The sequence below is a fragment of the Hemicordylus capensis genome, chromosome 2, assembly GCF_027244095.1.
Source record: "Hemicordylus capensis ecotype Gifberg chromosome 2, rHemCap1.1.pri, whole genome shotgun sequence".
Lineage (NCBI taxonomy): Eukaryota > Metazoa > Chordata > Lepidosauria > Squamata > Cordylidae > Hemicordylus > Hemicordylus capensis.
Window position 1 is genome coordinate 256,433,620 of NC_069658.1, and position 17,325 is coordinate 256,450,944.

At 44.9% G+C, this 17,325-nt stretch overlaps 1 long non-coding RNA gene across 2 annotated transcripts in view; it reads left to right on the forward strand.

Moving 5' to 3' along the window:
- Nucleotides 1–17,325, forward strand: part of LOC128343026 (uncharacterized) — a 37,447-nt gene that overhangs the window by 4,378 nt on the left and 15,744 nt on the right. The gene's annotated exons all lie outside the window — the stretch shown is intronic.

Genomic DNA, 17,325 nt, shown 5'->3' on the forward strand with positions numbered 1-17,325 from the left:
TACGTGTTTTTGATTTTAATGTAAACTGCCCTGAGCCACTTTAGAAAGGGTGGTATAAAATTGATTGATTGATTGATTGACTGAAGGCTCAGTTAAAGATTATACCGATTTGATTTGTTTGCAGACAAATTCAGAGCACTGTTTTTACCTCCTGCCATCAGAACCTGCACAATAATGTTAATAATTGGGCTGTGCATGTCAGGGAAACTGGAATTCTATTCTGGCATTCCCACCTGCCACCATGAAGAGGCAGACATTTGAAGGGCAACTCCCCAGGTAGGATGGTGGTGGTGGGGTTGGAGGTCCTTTCAAAGCCATCCCAGCACTGATGCAGGGAAAGCTGGGTGACGCCAATGAATCTCGAGAGCATCCAGGGAGCAGGTGGGGAGTGATGATGGGAGTCAAGGAACACACTTGGAGCATCTGGCAAGCATAGGGAAGTTTGGGGGATGTACCTCCTCCCAGAGTTTCTCCCATAAGAGGGGAGAAGCCTTCCTCTGGGAGGAACTACATCTCCCAGACATCCCTGAACTTCCCAGCTGCCCCACTTGCACTCAGTTATAGCTCCACCCCTGGTTGTCACCCAGGTGGTTGCTTCACTGCTGGGCTCAGGGCACCTCAATACCAGCTCATTCCCAATTGTTATCTCACAGGGATCTCCTCTTGCTGTCTCCCCAATATCTCCAGGAAGTCCAAGTCTGGTTTCAAAAGCATCTTCCAATCCTCACCGCCACCACCACCTCCTCCTCCTTCAAGTTTTCTCCTTTATATGGAACAGAGTGGGAGTCCATCCTCCGCCCCAGCACCCAAATCTCTTGGATTGTTTAGCAATATTTACTGTGTTTATCATTTCATCTTAATTTAATTAAGCAGCCTGGCACCCATTCAAGTCATAAGCAGTTGGGCTACAGCTACCAAAGGCTTCATCCAGGAAGTTAGGTCTTGAGGTTAAAACAGGCAGGGCTCTCTTACCTTTAACAGACTCCAAATAGTTTATACCAGGATTACATGCATCTGTATTGCAGCAGTTGAACTCAAATACCTTATTAGTTATTGTTTTTGTGTTACATTCCTCAAAAGAACCTCTTCGAACTGGGGTTAAGGTTCTGATGTCTGTAGAAGGTAAAGAAAATAGTATCACCAAGAAATCCTTTTAACTGGAAGATGCATAGTGTGAAAGTGCTCAGCAGTGCTTATTTTAGGGGGGAAAGACAAAAGTGAAATCAGGAGCAAATTATGCTTCAAATGAAATGTTAAATGTTCACCAAAAAAAAAGTGTGACTAGGCATTAATTTGGGCCAGGTCTCTGCACTGGACAATGTTTTTTTAATATGTCAATAAAATATTATGGCCTGGGATCAAAAAGCCTTCCATTTTAGAAAGGAGTGAAAGTTGACTTATAAACTGTTCTCAACCAACTACTGGAAATAGTTACTTAAGACCTCTGCTTTATCTTCTGCATCATGTAAACAAGAAACAATAAAATAAACATGAACAATACATACAAACATTAATAAAGATACCTTAACAGGTTGCTTTACCATATGCACTGAAGCTCCAGTTTACCATGTTAATTGAAGTTCCAAAATGCTCGCATTATGTTGGGTGTTTAGGGCCATGAACTTAAGAGATGTGGAATTCAGGCAACATGGATATGGTATGCTATCCTTTGATGTGGTTAGTTTCAGCTTCAGCATCACCTTGAAGCTGGATTGCTGCCACAGAGTCAGCAGCAGAGCCAGATTTGTCTGTTCACAGGAACAGACACAGGGGCTGACATACTGTGCAACAGTGCGTACATGTCACAATGTAGCGTTCACACAGTTGTGCAATACTGCAGTGGTACTAAATACGAGAATTGCATAATTGCCCCATGCCCCAATAAAGACAGGGCACACAAGAGTAGGAAAAACTACGGCCACACTTGACTAACTTAACTAACAGAGATCTGTGGCAACAGGGCAGGAAATTGTAACACAGAACTAGAGTGTGGGCAGCTACTCCCCCAAAGGAGAGGGTGACCTCCTTTCTCACTGAGAGAACAGAGGTGAGAGAATAGATGTGAGAACAGAGAATAGAGTAGAATAGGATAGAGGAGAGAATAGAGGTGAGTGGGAGGGTTAGGGTGTGAATGGAGCTGTTAAGCAGGCACAGTCGACTTATAAAGTGGCTCCTGATGGGCACACAAGATCACTTGCACAATTGATAGCTTTTGGAAATAATGGCTGTCAATTGTGCAACTACATTGTTGCGATTTTTGTGTTCAGCTCAACAGTACTCTTGCACAACTACATGAACAGTACGTTGCCAGACGTAACACTGCATTGTATGTCAGCCACTGACTCTATGCAACTGAAACTACCATTCCACATTACAAGTACCCAACAAAAAACTAATGACATAGTTGAAAAAGGGCCTTGAAGGTCCACTAGTTCAAGTCCTTGCTCAGTGCAGTATAGCCCCAGGTAAAGCATTTTAAAGCATCATGCCTTTTTGCTATCTGAGAGAATGGACAGAATGAAGGCTAACATTTCACTGGTGACAGAACTGTGTTGTGTATGGATGGAGCATGATGTTGTGCACTGTTGAACATGCAACAACCATAGTAGCATTGTGGCACTTGCACAACACCAGCTTTTTGTGCAAGAGTCAACTCTTGTGCAAAATGCTTGGGTTTGTAGAAGTGAGATCAAAGAGATCAAATGGCTAAATGGTCAAAGAGATCAAATGGTCAAAAGGTAGATACGTAGCACACACCAGGTAAGGGATTCAGCATATAGGTGCTCATATGCCTTTAAGCCTCTGAGCCAAGATGGGCGAGTTGGAGTGCTTGGTTGCTATTGAAAACATTACTATTGTGGGCAAAAGGGAAATATGGTGGAAAACTGAGAACCAGTGGGAAAAGTTATTCCTGGGGGAAAACCTAGGAACATCCTCCACAGAAACTCTCCAGATTTCACCATCCATATCAAAACATCCTACAGATCAAAATATTGACAGTGACTGGGAGTTGCAGAACGAAATCAAGGAGGTGTCAAAGAGAGACAATGCAGTAAGAATAGGTGACTTCAATTATGCACATAATGATTGATTGATTGATTGATTAAGTGCCGTCAGGTCAATTTTGACTCTTAGCAACCACATAGGTAGATTATCTACAGGATGATTGTCTTCAACTTCGCCTTTAAGTTCTCTCAGTGGTGGATTCATTGCTGTCGTAATCGAATCCATGCACCTTGCTGCTGGTCGTCCTCTTCTTCTCTTTCCTTCAACTTTCCCCAGCATTATAGACTTCTCAAGGGAGCTGGGTCTTCACATAATGTGTCTGAAGTATGATAGTTTGAGCCTGGTCATTTGTGCCTCGAGTGAAAATTCTGGATTGATTTGTTCTATGATCCATTTGTTTGTTTTCCTGGCTGTCCATGGTATCCTCAAAATTCTTCTCCAGCATCAAAGTTCAAAAGCATCAATGTTTTTTCTATCTTGCTTCTTCAAAGTCCAGCTTTCACATCCATAGGGTGTTATGGGGAAAACCATTGTCCAAAGATTCTAATCTTTGTAAGTGTGGACACATCACAGCATCTAAATAACCTTTCCAGGGTCTTCATTGTATCCCTACCAAGTGCTAGGCTGTGGCGTATTTCTTGACTGCTGGATCCTTGACTGTTGATGGTCAATCCTAAAAGGCAGAAGCTACCCACCACTTCAATGTCTTCATTGTCAGTTCTGAGGCTGGTTGCTGTACCCATTGTCAGTTTAGTTTAGTCTTCTTTACATTTAATTGTATTCCCATTTTTTCACAGTGCTGCTTGACTTTCATTACTAGAGCTTGCAGATCATCCGCATTCTCAGCTATCAGAGTGGAGTCATCAGCGTAGCACAAGTTATTACTGATGTTTCTTCCTCCATGTAGGGCTTGAACCTGAATGGACCAGTTTGGTCTGGCACCCCTTCAAACCCTCCCTGGTTCATTCTGGGGGGGTTCATGAATTTATTTTATATTATTTTTACCTTTAGCCCCTTTGGGGGGCTTTATCTATGCTGGGGGGGTCCCTGAAGGTTCCCCCTCCCCCTGCCAGCCTCGGCTGCTTATTTCAGCCCGTTTGGGCCTCCGTCCGTATGCTGGTGCGGCAACCATTTTGTCCTCCACCACACATGTGCAAATGGCTTCTGAGAGGCCTGGCAGAGGCCAAAATAAGCAGCCGAATGGGCTGCGGCAGTGATGACTGAGGCTGGTGGGGGGAGGGGGAACCTTCACAGACACAAACACACACACCCCTGTGGCCTATAGGAAGCCCCCTGAAGGGGCTAAATGTAATAATAATAATAATAAAAAACAAAACAAAAACCATCAATGCCCCTGAACCGTCGGGGCTGGGGAGGTTCAGTTCAAAAGGCTTTAGTCTAACAGCGTCATAACACCATCGGTACTCTGAGAGATCCTCAGCTCTTCCTCAATAGCATGTTGAGTACCATCAGACCTGAGGGGCCCATCATCTGGTACGACATAGACAATCATTCAATTTTGTCTATTCACGTGGTTTTCTTGGTAAAATACAGAAGTGGTTTACCATTGCGTTCTCCCGCAAAGTATGAAATGATGCCTTTGTCCTTGTCACTGAAGTGATCATCCGCCTCCAGCACCTTTCTATATCGCTGGTGCCCAATATAGGTGCCTGCTTGCTTTAGCTGGGCACCTGGGGTGACCTTCACGCTTTGGGTGACCCTACTGGGGGTATACCTCCCAGCGTACGTCGCTCATCCCTCCCAGGAACACCCCACTACCACCACCACGATGAGGCAGCATAGCAGGACTTGGTGAGGGTACCCACATATAGACTGGGTAAATTCATAGTCAGGTAATTTATTTATTATTATATTTATTTACTACATTTTAATACCGCCTTTCTGCCTTTACAAAGGCACCCATAGCGGTTCACAATATTAAAATATTTTCAGCACTATTCACTTATTATACCTGTGGTGATTTTTCACTAATCAGCATTTGAACAGCAATTTTTAGCATTTGAAATTAGATACATTTGTGGATCTTGACAATTAGATTGTGCAAGCCAAGTTTCAAATTATAGGCCCACGTTTATCAAATTTATAAGCAACAGAACTTTAAAGCTTTATAATTAGAGAATCTTTTTTGCAACTCATCTTAGCAGTCCTCTCCCATAATTTTGGAGAGCAGAATTCTTGACTAATTATTGCATTCATTCTTGGTGAATGTGTGAAGTATGAAAAAGAAAAGGTTTCAGATAATACCTACAGAATTTCTTATCATTACTATCCAGCTTCGTTGGCAACAAGACTAATACACAGGAGTCATTGTCACGACTTCTCCCCAGCTTATTAAGAGCTTTATCTTTACCTGAGAGAGAAAGAAAATACATCAATAGAGAATACAGATTGCTAGTTAGAGCAGCACAAACTTATGAGGAGCCACAGACGCTCGTCTCACGATTAGTGAGAATAGCAATAGCAATAGCACTTACATTTATATACCGCTCTATAGCCGAAGCTCTCTAAGCGGTTTACAATGATTTTTTAGCATATTGCCCCCAACATTCTGGGTACTCATTTTACCGACCTCGGAAGGATAGAAGGCTGAGTCAACCTTGAGCCCCTGGTCAGGATTGAACTTGTAACCTTCTGGTTACAGGGCGGCAGTTTTACCACTGCACCACCACGGGCTCCTAGAGAAGAGCCTCTAGGGGGTTTGCAGGGAGAGCAGGCTTAGCTGGGGAGATGAGCAGACGAGCAGACAGTCTGCTCTGGGCAGCCACAGCAGACGCCCACATGACTGCTGGCTCAGTCACAGAGCTGGCTAGGGTTGGGGAGTTCGAGAGCCATGCGCCCCCCGGAAGAGCATGCTGAAGAGACCCCTTACCCAGGAGGCTGCTTTTTAGCATCCCGGTCGGGGGTCTCCTTGTGAGTAGCCACAGCGCGTAGCCACACCACAGCAACTCACAATTTGAAATACCAGGTATGCGGAGTGCTCGCTCCACAAACCTGGTTTAAGGGGAGGGGTAGTTTGGTGGGTTAACCGCCTGGAGGCCACCGGGCTCACCTGTGAGCCCAGTGGTTCTCACGGTCAGGAGAAATCGGGCTAGGCTCCCCTAGCCTGATTTTTCCTGATTGTGGGAATAGCCTCACAGTGTTTTATAAATTACCCATCACCATCCCTTTCAATACGTTGGCAGCTGCTGCAAAGATCTGGGGTCCTAGATTCCTTTGCTGCTGCAGAGATTTTAGTGGGGGTATTGAAGTACCTCCTTTTGTATGCTTATATTGTATCGGATTCAGTTTGCAACTCCAGAGTATGTAAACAAGCTGCCTAGAACTGTGCATCCTACCACCTGCTCTTGATGCTTGTCCCACATGGCTTATATTATCAAGCAGGGAGATTGTTGGAGAGGGCCTGGTTGAGATCATAACTGTTTCTCTGAGGGAAGGCAGGATGCCTCCTTGTTTGAAGGAGGCAATTATTAGACCTCTTTTAAAGCAGCCTACACTGGATCGCTCATAGTTAGGCAATGATAGGCCTGTCTCCTGTGGTGGACCAAGGTTATTGAGAGGATGGTAGCCTCCCAGAGCCAGACATTCTTGGATGAAACAGATTATCTAGACCCATTTCAAACTGGCTTTTCGGGAAGGTTATCGGGTGGAGACTGCTTTGGTTGGTATGATGGATGATCTCCTAAGGGGAATTGACAGAGGGAGTGTGACTCTGTTGGTCCTTTTGGAGCTCTTGGTGGCTTTGGATACCATTGACCATGGTATCCTTCTCTGATCACCTACACTAAAAGGTTACATCTTCACAAACAACACCATTGAGGTGTTCCTACTGTATGTGTCCCTACAGCTGCAACAAATTTGGTTCAAATTGGTTAAGTGGTTCACAAGTAAGCCCACTTGCGCCTCAAAAGTTTATGCATTCACCATCTTGAATTGGTGAGGATGACATCACCCCCAAACTATACCACTGAGGTGTCCCTGTGTGTCACTCATTGCAACTGTATCCAATTTGGTTCAAATGGGTTAGGCGGTCCACAAATTAGCCCACTTGAGCCTCAGATGTTCATGCAACCGCCATCGTGAATTGGAGTGGATGACATCATCACACATCATGGATCCCTGTGTGTCCCTACAGCATCATCACACATCATGCCATTAGGGCATCCCTGTGTGTCCCTACAGCTGTAGCAAATTTGGTCCATATCAGTTAAGCAGTTCACAAGTTAGCCCACTTGCGCCTCAAAGGTTTATGTGTCCGCCATCTTGAATCAGTGTGGATGACATCATCATAAACTATGCCACTGAGGTGACCTTGTGAAACTGTAACTGTACTTAATGTTCACTGCAACTAGGCTCTTTATGAAATTATGGTGCCATAAAACAAATTTATTAAAGAAAAAATACACTGTGTTTTGGGATGCTTGTTTCTCATCTTATCTTAATTTAATTCAGCAGCCTGACACCCATTTAAGTCATAATCAGCTGGGCTAAAGCTACAAAGGCTTCATCCAAGAAGTTTTGCCTTGATGTTACTAACATGCAGGGCTGTCTTACCATCAGTAGTCTCAAATTTCCCCCCAGCAGATATCTGTTTTGCATATATCTCCCAAGGATACATGGGAGAGCATCTTCTTCTGTATGATCCCCACCACATATTAAGATCATCGATCATCATGTCTCTGTATACCACCAGCTCGTCTGGCAATGACTTGGAAGTGGGCCTTCTCTATAGTTGTTATTGGGCTGTGGAATCAGCTTCCTATGGGCATTTGTGGTTTAACATCTTTATCAGCGTTCAAAAGAGCCCTTAAGACACATTTTATTAATGGCTTTTAGTAATCTCTGAATGTTTTAAAAATTTTAGTTGCTGTTATAATAGTTGGTTTTATTTTGTTTCTATTGTTTTTATTGTTGTGAACCACCTAGAGCCTTTGGAGTCAAGTGATATATAAACGAGATAGATAGATAGATAGATATTACCATTAGCTTCCACTTTCATGTTATAGCTCTCAAAATCTTCTTCTTGAGATCCATATAAGTATTTGATGTCTGTAGAAGGTAAAGAAAACAGTATCACCAAGAGGTCCTTTTAACTGGAAGTTGCATAATATGAAAGTGCTGATCAGTGATCACTGGGGCAAAAAGACAGAGGTTAAATCAGGAGTAAATGATGCCTCAGGTCGAATTTTAAATATTCACCAAAAAAAATTGTGATTAAGGCTTAATTTGTGCCAGGTCTCTCTGCATTGGACAATGTTTTTTTAATATATCAGTAACCAATTCTGGGATCAAAGTGTCTTCCATTTAAGAAAAGAGTTAAGGTTGACTAATACTGGAAATTTATGGACTTCTGAACTCCACCAAAAACTGGAAATAGTTATTTAAGATCCTTGCTTTACATTCTGCATCACATAAACTATGAACATATTATTATTATTATTAATTGAATTTCTATACTGCCCTTCCAAAAATGGCTCAGGGCAGTTTACACAGAGAAATAATAAACAAATAAGATGGCTCCCTGTCCCCAAAGGGCTCACAATCTAAAAAGAAGCACAAGATAGACACCAGCAACAGTCACTGGAGGTACTGTGCTGGGGGTGGAGAGGGCCAGTTACTCTCCCCCTGCTAAATAAAGAGAATCACCACGGTAAAAGGTGCCTCTTTGACCAGTTAGCAGGTCATAAACAATACATATAAACATTAAGAAAAATACCTTAACAGGTTTCTTCACCATGTTCACTGAAGCTCCAAAATGCTTGGAATATGTTGGGTGTTAAGGGCCATGTATTTAACAGATGTGTGATGCAGGCAACATGGACAGGGGCCCACTTAGGTAATTTTGGAGCCTGGACCTGAAGGGCTTCGGAGGGTGTGCAGGCACTAAGGGAAGGGAGGCGGCAGCAAGAGCTCCTTCTGCAGGCAAAGGAAAGCGGGCAGGTTCTCGATGGCTGCCTGCTCTAGGAACTTCTGAGCTGCCTCAAGCTCGGTGTGGTCTGTGGAGACTGTCTGCTCCCAAATCCTGATAAGATCCTCAGTAGTGTGAGGTGAAGCTAGGAAGGAAGGGCGCAAGGAACGAAGAGAAAGGAGAAGAGAGAGAGGACCGGAGTCAGTGTTCACTGCCCCCCTCTCTGCTCACTCGCTCGGTCTCTCTCTTCGCACTTCTCCCTCAGCGGCGGAGGGCCTCACCCCTGGAGGAAGCGGCTCTCCTCTCCGCTGCTATTTCCATTTTCCCTCTCCCACCCCCCCACACAGAACTCTTTGTAGCGGCAGAAGAAAATGAGAGGAGCGGAGGGGAGGAGGAGGAAGAGAAGAGAAGAGAAGAGGAGGGGCTTAAAAGAAAAGCTTGCATGGCAAAGTGAAACAAAGTGATTCAGTGAGCTCGAGTCGGAGGGGGCCTAAGAGAAATAACTCTTGCCACTGCCTCCCTCCCCCAAATGCCTGCACACCCGCTGGCAGCCCCTGTCCCAACCGCGTAGCGGCGCTTTAAACAAGTTTTTTTTTAAGGTTTCACTTCACCAGAGGGCATGGTTTTACTTCACTGGTGGGTGTGGGGCAGTGGCGGGGCTCTGGGGAGGCCCCCCAGAACATTTGGAGGCCCCACAAAAGACAGGAGGCCACAGACCAAATCTGCATGGTCCATGGCTAAGTGTGCCTCTGAACATGGATAGGGTATGGTATCCTATCCTTTGATGTGGTTAGCTTTGGCTTCTCCGCTACCTTGAAGTTTTATGGCTGCCGCAGAGTCAGCAGCAGAGCAGCAGACCCAAATTGGCCTGTTCACTGGAACAAACACAGCAACTGACATACTGTGCAACATTGTGGGCATGTCATAATGTAATGTTGGGATAGTTATGCAGTACTACAGTTGTAGTAAATGCAAGAATTGCATAATTGCCTCATCCCATAATAAAGACAGGACACGCATGAGCAGGAGAAACTACAGCCACACATTATTAACTTAACTAACAGAGACCTGCAAGCATTTTGAAAAGGAAATTCTGATTGGACACTGAGGGAAAGGCATGTTTAACTGTAACTCTTACTCACGCTGCCAAAGTAAAGTTGTGCCGCTGAGTCGGTGTCGCCTCCTGGCAACCCCAAAGCCATGTGGTTTTCTTTGATAGAATACAGGAGAGGTTTACCATAGCCATCTCCAATACAGTATGAGATAAGAACATAAGAACAGCCCTGCTGGATCCGGCCCAAGGCCCATCTAGTCCAGCATCCTGTTTTGCACAGTGGCCCACCCAATGCCGCTGGAAGCCACAGGCAGGAGTTGAGGGCATGCCCTCTCTCCTGCTGATACTCCCCTGCAACTGGGACTTAGAGGTATCCTGCATTTGAGGCTGGAGGTGGCCTTTATCCCTCCAACTAGTAGTAGCAGATGATAGACCTCTCCTCCATGAAGTTATCCAAATCCCTCTTAAAGCCATCCAGGTTGTTGGCTGTCACCACATCTCGTGGCAGAGAATTCCACAAGTTGATTATGCGTTGAGTGAAAAAGTACTTCCGTTTGTTGGTCCTAGATTTCCTGACAATCAATTTCATGGGATGATGTCTCGTTCTAGTGTTATGTGAAAGGGAGAAGAATTTCTCTCTCTCCACTTTCTCCACACCATGCATGATTTTATAGACCTCTATCATGTCTCCCTGCAGTCATCTTTTTTTGAAACGAAAAAGCCCCAGGTGTTGTAGCCTTGCCTCATAAGAAAGGTGCTCTAGGCCCCTGATCATCTTGGTTGCCCTCTTCTGTACCTGATCACATGACCGCTAGGTTTCCTCAGGACTCTTTGATGAGGAACTTTGTCAAAAGCTTTTTGGAAGTCCAGGTACACTATGTCAACTGGATCTCCCTTATCCACACACTTGTTGACACTCTCAAAGAACTCCAAAAGGTTGGTGAGGCAAGATTTACCTTTGTGGAAGTCATGCTGGTTCACTCAGAGCAGGGCCTGTTCTTCTAGGTGCTTTACAATTTTATCCTTGAGGATGCTTTCAATCAATTTGCCTGGAATTGACATTAGGCTAACCGACCTGTAATTTCATGGATCGCCCCTGTATCCCTTTTTGAAAGTCGGTGTTACATTTGCTACTCTCCAGTCCTCTGCTATAGAGCCCGATTTCAGGGATAAGTTATATATTTTAGCAAGGAGGTTGGCAATTTCATATTTGAGGACTCTTGGATGAAGGCCATACGGCCCTGGCGATTTGTTAGTTTTCAGTTTTTCCAGACAGTTTAGAACATCATCTCTTGTCACTTCTATTTGACTCAGTTCTTTAGCCTCCATCCCCAAAAAGCCTGGTTCAGGAACAGGTATATTCTCAGTATCCTCTGCCGTGAAAACAGATGCAAAGAACTCATTTAGATTCTCTGCAACCTCCATATCTTTCTTAATAATCACTTTCACTCTCCCATTGTCTAATGGTCCAACTGCCTCCATGACAGGTTTCCTGCTTCTGATGTATTTAAAGAAGTTTTTGTTATTCCCCTTGATACTTTTAGCTAAATCTTCCTCAAACTCTCTTTTTGCCTCCCTTATTGTCACCTTGCTTTTCTTTTGCCAGAGTTTGTGTTCCTTTCTGTTCTCTTCGTTTGGACAGGCTTTCCAGTTTCGGAAGGAAGTATTCTTCCCTTTTATGGCTTCCTTGATGGTACCCGTTAGCCATGCTGGCATCCTCCTGGACTTAGTGGTATCTTTCCTCCTTTTGGGTATACAATCTAACTGGGCTTCTTGTATTGTGGTTTTGAGTAAACTCCATGCACTCTGGAGCGAAGTGACTCTCCTGATTTTCCCTTTCAGCTTTCTTTCCCCCATACTCCTCATTTTGGAGAAGTTTCCTCTTCTGAAATTCCAAATGTCTGTGTTAGACTTCCTTGGTGATTCTCTCCCCATATCTATGCTGAATTTGATGGCACTATGGTCACTGTTCCCTATAGGGTCAATGACAATGACATCACGCACCAGGTCCTGGGTGCCACTCAGAATTAAGTCCAAGGTCGCCTTCTTTCTGGTTGGTTCCAAGGCCAACTGTTCTTGGGCACAGTCATTCAGCATATCTGGAAATTTAACCTCTTTGTCAGTACCCGACTGTGAACTTCCCCAGTCTATGTGTGGGTGGTTAAAGTCACCCATTATTACAGCCCTGCCTCTCCTTGATGCCTCCCTGATTTCCTCCTGCAACTCCCAGGCACTGTCAGCATTTTGATCTGGAGGGCGATAGCACATCCCCAGTAGCATGTTCCCTTTCAGGCTTTGTATTGTCACCCACAGGGTTTCTGTAGAGCACTCCAATCCACGTAGGTTTTCTAGCTGGTTAGATTCTATGCCTTCTTTAACATACAGTGCTACTCCACCTCCAAGGCACCTCCCTTCTCCTTTCTACAGAGCTAATATCCAGGGATAATAATGTCCCACTGGTTCTCACTGTTGTTCCTGTTATGTTCCTGTTATGCCCACTATATCTATTTCTGCATTAGCAATCAAGCACTCCAGCTCACCCATCTTGGCTCAGAGGCTTCTGGCATTGGCATATAAGCACCTGATGTATGCTATCTTTTTTTGAGATTATGCCTTTCGGCATCTTCCTATATCACTGCTGCCAGATATAGGTGTTTCCCATAGTCTGGAGATTAGTCTGGGAAACATACCAGCAGGGATTCAAACCAGCAACCTTTTGCTCCCTAGGCAAGTTACTTCCCCACTGTGCCATTAGTTGACTGCTGGCTAAGAGGGGCCTCTATATTCATAAACAGTGTATCTGTGATGTAGAAAGTTCATGTTTAAAGGCAGTCTGCCATTGGCTCCTGTGCCCTGGCAAGGCTCCCTGCTGCCACCACACTGCCCTCCCTGCAGCCTCCTCGGTCCACCTGCTATGTCACACCACCTTGCTAGCCCTCGCAAGGCCCCTTGCTGCTTTTCTGCCACCTTAGTGGAGAGGGAAAATAAAAGCCCATGAGCGGGAAAGGGATGAGGAAGAGGAAGACTATCATGGCTCAGACTTCTGACTCAGAAGAGTCAGAGCAGGACAACTTACCAGCTAGTGAGGGCTTAGAGGCACAGCCACAGGATTTGGCAAAGAAACCAGACTCTGGAGCTGAGGATTTGCAACAGCTGCCAGACATGATCTCTGATGGGGAAGAGCCTGGGATTTCACCTGTCTTGAGACAATGTCTCAAGAGGCAGGCTCAGTGGGAGTCATGCAGGTGTAGGAGATCCCAAGAAAGAAAGCCAAAGTGCCGACTCAGGGAAGCCTGATTGGCTGCTGGTTCTCTTGAGCCATATATATTCAACAGTCTCTCATTGCTCTGTTGCTGTTTGCAACTTTGTTGGCTTCAGATAGTGTGCTCTTGAATTTCAACCATTTCTGTGTCCCAGTTTGCCTTGTCTGTACATTCCTGCATTGTTCCTTTAATTCCTTGTTCTGTGTTCTTCGCTTGTTTCATTCCTTGTTTTGTCTTTTCCTTCCACTTATTACTCAGTTAGTGTTAGAGGGGGGTACCTAGTTTCAGTTCAGGGGACTTAATCCATTGACTAATTGCTTTGTGAGCCTTTTATTTTCCTTCATTTGGTTTTGCTGCTGCTTTCTGTTTACTCTCAGGGGGAGTGCTGAAGGGGGTTGTAAAATCCTGTTGGGTTAGCCGAGCTTACAGATTCATGACAAAGACTGCCTTGCTGAAGATGTTTGGCTGTTTGGCTGTAGGGACCCCCTCCCTTAGTCCAAGGGCTCTCCTACTCAAGCAGCTACACTCAGAACCAGGCAATCACTTGTGCCAGTACTGGCCCCTTCCAACTCCAGCTTCCGAACCTTCAGAAGGCAAACACAACTGCCCTTAGTTAATTTTGCCCTGTTATGGGGACTTCAGAGGCCAATAACTCAAGAAATACTTCATTAGTTGTTTTTCAGACAATGGGTTAATTAAGTAATTAATTAACTAGCTTAACCCGCAAAGATCTGCACACTAGTACTTGATTTCTACCGTCAACACCTGCCACAGCCCCCCTCACATCAGAGATCTCTCCACCCTCACCTGAGCCACATTTCTGCTGCTCCTCCTCCTCCATCCCATTGCTTCCATCCCCCTTGCCCCTCTTGGTTGCGGCTGCAACGTTTTGGTGCCTTTTGGCCAAACTGCAGCCCCCTATCCCCAGAGACCTCCTCACCCAAGCCCCACTCTTTCTCCTCTCCACAGGAGCAGCAGCGGTTGACATGCTGCCACCACCACCATAGCAACTTGTTCCCCTCAGGGCACTGACAGGCTTGGGCCCATTCCTTGCCCTTCCTCCTTTCTCTCTTCTCCTCCCTTCTTTCTCTCTCTCTCCCTTCCTGAGTTAACAGATCTTGTTCGTCTTGTTTCCTCTAGGAGTGTGCCCGGACCGGTTCGGAGGCCATGCTGGAGGCCTCTGAACCAGTCTGGTTCCGAGCCGGTCCGGCGGCTCGGCACGGAGGGGGGTTGTAGCTTTAAGGGCGGGGGGGGGTAGTACTTACACACACCCCGCTGCTCTTCCCCCTCCGGCGCTGTAGTTTTTTAAAAAGTTTCTGGGGCGGCAGCATTCCTCCCTGCCACCCCTGGCCCCATCGTTAGCCTTCCATCGCTCAAATACGCTACACGCATGCGCCCGTTCTGGTGCGCATGTGCACTTGCCGCTGCCACACGCGCGCTCCGTACATGTCACACGTCAATGTGTGACGTGTATGGAGCGCGCGGAGGCGGCGAGTGCGCACACGCGCCAGAACGGGCGCATGCGTGTAGCGTACTTGAGCGATGGAAGGCTAACGATGGGGCCAGGGGTGGCAGGGAGGAATGCTGCCGCCCCAGAAACTTTTTAAAAAACTACAGTGCTGGAGGAGGAAGAGCGGCGGGGGGAGGGGGGTTAAGTACTACCCCCCCGCCCTTAAAGCTACAACCCCCCCATGCCCATCCAGACTGGTTCGGAGGGATGCACATCCCTAGTTTCCTCATCTAATTCATACAAGTGCAGCCTCCTAAAGGGGCTCTTTCCTCCCTCACTACCTCCTTCGCAGACCCCTGCCCACCATCCTTTTATATATATAGATTTCTCTCCCCTACAATCCAGAACATCTTCCAACCAGTAACACTTGTATTCCAACTGTCCTTAACCATCACAGGCTCCTCCTCCCTATCTGCATATGGAATCCTCACTGCCCAATCACCACAGTGCTTCTGCTCACAAACTCTTGTGAGAGCTGCCATGCCTATAGATATCAAACTGTGCATGGACAATCCTGCCCCTTAAATTAACAATGCACTACATTTTATGCCAGAATGTTTTCATAGAAAATGACTTTTTTTCCTTTCCCTTTTTTTAGTATTTTAAGGAATTGGTCTCCGCAGATTTTTAACACTCAATAATCTGATCAATAATTCAAAAATAACATATTCCCCAAGAAAAGCAGAAGATCGTTCTCAGATTCAAGTTTACCATTTATGGCCATTATGCAAGAAAATGAAGTTGGCCATTATGCAATAAAACTAATTTATGCAAATGAAGTTGACATCCTATAAGTTTCAATTTTTTAACTTCCCTTTTACAAACACATTAATAAAATAATTTCTGCACCTCATCCATTTTTCAACAGATCTACCTCATATTTGGAGAAGTGGTGGGGGTTTTTTTGCCTAGTTGTTGTCTGCTTACTTTCAGGTAGTTCTAATAGAGCGTTCTGATTTTGTGACCAACAGAATGTTCAGGGCTTGTAATGGATAAATGTAGAAACTCCTCATCTCAATTATACTAGCACAATTGCACCATCATAATACTACAACTGTTTAAGAAATAAACATCATATAATGCAATTCACTGTCTCTGTAGAATCAACACTAAATATGACATTGGGGAGGGTATTGGGTTGCCAGCACTGTAATGATAAACTTCTTTTTTACAACTCCCCAAAATTAGAAGATAAAAATCTGCCGGTTTAAGAACACTTGGCTAAAACTTCATAAACCTTGTGGAGCTTAAGCCAGAATTAGTTTTTTTCTACCATTGAATATATGACACACCTGCTTAAAAACTGGACCAAATGGGTCAAAGTGTCCGTTTTCAGCATTATTTACTTATTGTACTTGTGGCAATTTTTAACTAAAAAGCATTTGAACAGCAATTTTAACATTTTAAATTAAATACATATTTTGCTCTTGACAAGTGGATTATTTATTTATTTATCATATTTTTATACTGCCTGATATGAAAATCTCTAGGCGGTGTACAAATGCATGCCAAGTTTAAATTTATTGGCCCACAGGTGTCAAATTTACAAGCAATAAAAGTTTAGGATTTCTGAGATAACTTTTTAATGCAATTCATCTTAACAGTAGGGTTGGGCAATTTTTTATTGTTTTTTTCTGTTTTGTTTTTGGCCCGATTGCGAAACACCCCAATTTTGTTGTTTGTTCAAAATTGCAAAATCCGAATCCAAAATGTTTTGTATTTTTTAAAATGGCCCTGGGCAAAACTAGTGGGTGGGGGTGGTAGTGCCCAATGGGTGGAAGCTACCACCCAAATTTCAGAGGAATTGGACAAAGGACTGATTTTTGGTGAATTTTTGATTTTTCAATTAGGGAATAATGAAGGTTTCAGCAAAAGTATAGCTTCATGTCAGGTGGCGGGTAAGGGGTGGCCCAGAGCAGAGTCAGATGGGTGGTAGTGCCCTGTTGGGGCAAGGAAGCTTCCACAATTTTTTCAAAGGAATTGAGCAAAGGGCTGATTTTTGGTGATTTTTTGAAGTTCACGCATCTTTAAGGTTTTTCCCCATAGGGAATAATGGAGGTTTCAGTAGCCCCATAACTGCACTGGGGGGGGTGCAGTGCTGGGGTGCCCCAGAGGGAGTGGTGGTGTATTGCACAGAGGGTGCCAACCACCCCCATGGGTTGCTAACGCATGGGGTACAGGGTTCTGTTGTTTCTGAGGTATTCTGAATGTAGATTCTCTGGTAGCATATGAGAGAGGATTCATGGTTTGTCATTGAAAATCTCATATGCTACCAGAGAATCTACACTCAAAACACCTCAGAAAAAACAAAACCCAGTACCCCATGGGTTTGCAACCCATGGGAGTGGTTGGCACCCTCTGTGCAATACACCACCACTCACTCTGGGGCACCCCAGCACTGCACCCCCCCCCAGTGCAGTTATGGGGCTGTTGAAACCTCAATTGTTCCCTATGGGATAAAAACTTAAAGATGCATAAACTTCAGAAATTAATTTAAAATCCGGACTTTGGCTAACTCTTTTGCAATCTGGGTGGTGGGGAGGCACCCCTTGGGGTGCTAATGCCC